This window comes from Rhinolophus sinicus, chromosome 1 (assembly GCF_057876585.1).
Source record: "Rhinolophus sinicus isolate RSI-liver-muscle chromosome 1, RSI-T2T, whole genome shotgun sequence".
NCBI classification, from domain to species: domain Eukaryota; kingdom Metazoa; phylum Chordata; class Mammalia; order Chiroptera; family Rhinolophidae; genus Rhinolophus; species Rhinolophus sinicus.
The window spans coordinates 5510221-5515853 of NC_142501.1; positions in this window are offsets into that span (position 1 = coordinate 5510221).

Below are 5633 nucleotides of genomic sequence, written 5' to 3' on the forward strand. Positions count from 1 at the left end.
CTCTTGGTTGTTCATACTGGGTAATTTCTGTTGTTCTATCTCCCAGATTCACAGATTCTTTCCTTCTTATATCTTCTGTTTCTTTGCTAAGACTTTCTACTTTTTAATTTGTTTTAAGCGTGTTCATAATTGCTTGTTGAAGCATTTTTATCATGGGTGCTTTGCAGTCTATGTCTAACAGATAATCTAACATCTTTGTCATCTCAGGGTTGATATCTATTTATTGTCATTTTTCATTCAGTTGGAGATCTTTCTGGTTCTCGGTATGAGGAGTGATTTTCAGTCGAAACCTGGACATTCTCCTCATATTCCATATGAGAGTCTGGGTCTTATTTAAACCTTCTGTTCCAGCTGGCTTTCTCTCACGTCGCTCTGGCAGTGGAAGGGGGGCCTGTCTCATGACTGCCAGGTGGAGAGAGAAGTCCTGGTTTCCTGCTTATCCTTTACTGACACCCGAGACGGGGTGCTCCTCATTCCCACTGGGTGGGGGTGCAAGTTCTGGCTCCCCACTAGGCCTCCACTAAAAGCTCCCTGGCCAGGAGAGATAGAAGTGCTTTGTGACTTCTCCCCACCTGGAGCCACAGGGGAGGGGGAGGGGTGACCTTGTTCCTGCTGGGCCATGGTGAAGGTCCTGACTCTCTACCAGGCCTCCTCTGACAAAATCCCTGTGGGGAGGAGGGGAGAGACTGTGTCTGCCAAGTGAGGGTAGACGTACAGACTCCCCATGTGTCTTTAGTGACCCAGGGAGAGGTTACTGGCTGGTAGGGATAGCAGTGCTGGCTCCCCACCCAGCCCTCTCTGACACCAGCCAGTGGGGATGCGGGAACACCTCTTCACCTCCTGGTGTGGATGTGGGTGGAGCCGGCTTCCTTCTGTGCGTTTAGCTAAAGTAGGGCAGTTATTGTGTAAAAGTTTTCTGTCCTGCGGGGCTGCCCTCTCCTGGTCCTCGGCTAGAGACAGCAGGCTTTTGTTGGGCTTTTGTTCGTCTGTGCCTGTTGGCATTTCCAGAAGCCAGCTTCTTCAGCTCCAAGTTTGGGATGTATGAGGCCAAAGAAATCCCTGGGAGCACGCCCTGCGTGGCTCGGTGGGCCCGGCAGGCCCCTCGTCAGCCCACCTGCTTCTCTCCACCTCAGAATCTTTTTACATTTGTTTTATGTCCAACGTGCAGAGGTTTTCATAGTACTTCGTGGGACCAATAGGGAAAAGTACGTTTACTCCATCTTTCCAGAAACAAAAAATCTGTCATTTTTGCAACTGCCTGGAAATCTATAAGTATTTCAAAATAAAAAGTTAAAAGGGAGTTTTAACATAGGCATCTCACCAATTTGTTCCAGTATCAGAATCCAAGAAAGATATCTACTCTAAAAGAAGAAAGCTTCCATCGATGCGGTCACTGTGTGATAAATCCCAAAGACCAGCTGTTCAGAGGCAGGAGAAGGTGGGGGTCGGCTGGGGGGCTGGCACCACCGGGAAGGGGGTTTGTCATGGCAGTGGTGACCAGTACCCTGAACAGCACCAACAGTACCCAGAGAGTCAGGGCTGGGCAGGCGGCTTGGACAGGCCTGTGGGTGGCATCTCAGAAGTTTATGAAGCACTTTTCAAATGAAAAGCCTCATTCCTGCTAACCCCAGGGTGGGGGGCCGTCCTCCAATGCCCGACTTTGATTCTGAGGCAGATGCAAGCCCAGGAGACACACAAGGGTAGGATATTAGAGCCGGAAGGGTCCGTGGGGACCATCTGCCTGGCCCTCCTCTACAGCAGGAAACGAGACCACAGCCACACAGCTGGAGCGAGACGGAGGGAAGCTGAGCCCAAGCAAGGCTGTCTGGCTGGGCGGGAGGCCAGACTGAAGGAGAGGCCCGCAGTGGGGGCCCAGCTGGCCTGCCGGACTCCAGGCTGGAGATGGGAGCATCTGGAAAGCATCATTTGCCTCCACCAATCAGTGTTTAAAGGCCAAACAAAGCCACAGTGAGCACAGCCAGGTTAGGTTTTTTGTTTTTTTTTCCTCCCAAGTAGAACAGCACGTCTGGGTGTTTCATTTTAGCTCACAGCCATTTGCTGCCACAGGACTGCCTTGGGAGCCAGGGGATATGGGTTTCTTGTGATCAAAGAACATATTTACCCCTCTTGAGCTCCCAGAAAGTAGACTGATTTCTTGAGAACAGAAATTCACACCTGCCTCAGGAAAACCAGAAATGAATCTTTCCATATTTCAATTTTTATTCCATTCCTGCACCAGGCCCTGGGGTGAGTGCTGGGGACTTGGACAAAAGCAAAACGAATCCCCGGCCCCAAGTCATCCGCTGCCTTGTGGAAGACACGAAACAAGATGAGTGACAGACAGAAAAAAGGCACCCACCCCTACATGGAGGCCACTCAACATGGCGGCTCTCCCTCTTCCCCGAAGCCGTCCCTTCCTTGGGTCCCTTCTGTGACTCCACCTTCCCCTGGATTTTCTCCTGTCCCACCGGCCACAGCTTCCACCTGCCCTTCCCATGTTGCTTTGCTGGATGCTTGGTCTTGGATCTCTTCTCTTCTCCCTCCACTCTCTTGGACTTATTCTTCCTTGCCTGTGGCTGCAGTTACCATCTCTCTGCCACCCACTTCCAAATTCACAGCTCCAGCCAAGCCCTTCCCTCTGAACCCAGACCCACACATCCAACGTCACCTCTTGGATATTTCTGGGGTTCTCAGGACTCAACCTAGTCAAACGGCACACATGCTGTTATGGGGGAATAGCATCCCCCCAAAATTCAGATGTCGAAGCCCTAAACCCCAGGACCTCAGCATGTCACTGTATTTGGACGTAGTCTTTAAAGAGGTGATTGAGTTAAAGTTAGGGTGGGCCCTAATCCAATCTGACTGGTGTCCTTGTAAGAAGAGGTGATTAGGACACAGATACGCACAGAAGGATGACCATGACATGAGGAGAAGACAGCCATCTACAAGCCAAGGAGACAGGCCTCAGAAGGAACCAACCCTGCCCACACCTTGATCCTGGACTTCTAGCTTCCGGAACTGGGAGACAACCAATTTCTGTTGTTTGAGCCTCCCAGTCTGTGGTCCTTTGTTATGACAGCCCTGGCAAACTTACACACACGCTTTCACCTCACACCTGCCCTGCCTCCTGTGTCTCCTGCCTCTGTGAAAGACACCGCCACCTAGCCAACTGCCCAAGCCAGAACGTCCCCTCTCTTATCACCCAGTCAACCAGAGTCACATCTGGGCAATCGAGCCTCCTAACTAGTACTTAAATCTACTCATTTCTTTCTATTTCTACAGCCCCCAACCCAACCGCAAGGCTGGTTGACCACACAATGGGCAGAACTGCCAGGCTCAGTGTGTCTCAGGACCTAACTTTGGCGAACACAACCACACACGGCCAACCACTGGTCATCATTTCATGGCCACAGGAGTACTGCCCAGACATTACTACGTAACCCATGACCGCGTCCCAAAATGTCACGGTGCTGTAGTAGTGAGAAGTGGCATCAGAGACTTGGGTATCAGACCAGTTGACATTTTTTGCAGCCACACAAGGCAATGATGCTGCCGTTTCCGAGTGACGTGTCTAGGAGTGTAAGAAGTCCGTAACATAGCCCCTCTCCACTCAGGACAACCTGGCCCTGGACTAACAGAATGCTGTCTCCATAACCAGAACACATCTTCCTTTAGGAAGTGGGAGACTGAGGGCGCTGCCCACCAGGCGTCCCTCCCCAGGCGTTTCCTGGGCTGCTTTGCCAAGAACATGGCCTCTGGGTTTTTTGAAATGAATGAAGTGTCCATTAGATCTACACGTCTGCGTGCTTTCTCTCCAGGCCTTTACAGGGTCATTTCCCAGGACATCAGCAAACAGGTGTGAGAAAAGAACAGGTGAGGTTTTATCACCCAGAATCTTGCAACCATCAGATATGGAATGATGCTAGTATAGTCTCAGCAAATAGTAAGTTCATGGTTTGCATCACCAATGGGAGCCTCACGCAGAGTATCATGGGAAGCAGATGAGGGACCAGAGCCGTGCGATGAGGCTGGTTGGAGGTGGGGAAGAAGGGGGACAGGGCCCTTCCCAAACACTCCCTGCCAGACCCTGAGCAGGGTGTCAAAGACACAAGGCTCCCACCGCAGCCCGTGCCTGTCTCCTAGGACCCACTGCCAACTGCAGGAGGTGGACAGGGAATCTAGAGCAGCTGCAAGGAGTCCCATGACACATACACATGGCAGGAACCACTGATGCTCAAACAAGTATGGAAAGATGAAGAAGAGGTGCTTGCCAGGCCGACCAGGTGGGGAAGGAGAGTCCAAGGGGACAGACAGCAGGTGCAAAGGTCCACAGGTATGATGGGTGCAGCTGGAGCAGAGTGGGTATGGGGACCCCAGAGGAGATGTGGCTGGAACAGCAAGCCGGAGCCTGACCACAGAGCACATTGGAGACCACACCCACCTGCTCTGATGTTATGTGGAGGGATGCCCAAGGGTGGAGCAGAGTGATGGAGTCAGGTTTGTGTTTTTAAAAGAAGCTTGGCCCCATGATCCCTGTATTCTCAAATGACAACCTCGGTTTCCCCATCTGTTAAATGGGGATAATAATAAAACTTACCTCATAGGCTTGTGACGCAGAGTAAATGATTTAGTACAACTAGAAGTTCTAAGAATAGTTCCTGGCACATAGTGTTTCATCAACGCAACTTATTTTATTGTCCTGTGACTGTTATCACTTGTCAGGCCCTGAGGCTAAATGGCGGGTTCTGGAAACCATGGCCTGTGCATTTATGATTGGTAGCCTCCCTGCTGGGAGGAGTCAGGGCCACACAGTGTGAAGCTGTTTACCGCACACAGATGCCAGGACAAGGGGTGAATGGTGGCCTGGGTGCCTCCCACCGCAAGCTGGCCAAGCCATGTGTCTGGACAAGGGACCACACCCACCCGGACAGCAGGCGCCTGTTTTCAATTTGCAAGCCCTGCATTGGGAAAGGGGGTTAGGGGGGGTTTTTCTTTTCTTTCTTTCTTTCTTCTTTTTTTTTGGAATGTTTTATGAGTTTATTTGAGCCAAATATTAGAGGACGTGCCCGGAAGCAAGATCTCAACGGATTGAGAAAATGCTCCGGAGAATGGCAGTTTTTTGCAGTTTATTTTATACATTAGAATAAAAGGAGATGTAAAGAGGGTTACGTGAAATCCATGGTGGTAAGTTAAAGGGGTGGGAGAAAGCACAGCAGGGAAATCTCTGGGATTGGATAGAAAGTAAAACGGAGAGACACTGCCTTCTTTGCCATTGGTGGACACAGGACAGTTGAATTGTACAATTACAGCACAGAGATGGTATGTGGGCAACACGATAGCAGTGAGGGGTTCTGTGGTCTCCTGCTTTGGTGGTCTCGTGTTCTGATGACTGCAGTTGTGCCTTTGAGGGGTTTAGAAGAGAAAACTACTCCGAAATTTCAAAGGCCTGTTATGCTAGATGTGTAAAAACAATAGACAGCCTCCCTTTAGGTATAGACTGACCTTTGCTAAGGAAGCTATGGCCCTGGGATGTGACTACTGTCGTGGCCTGCCCAGTTAGGAATTTATGGTCAGACCATCCTGTGTGGTTACTATCAGTCACTGAGCTTGTCAGGCCTGCCATGTGGCCCTAG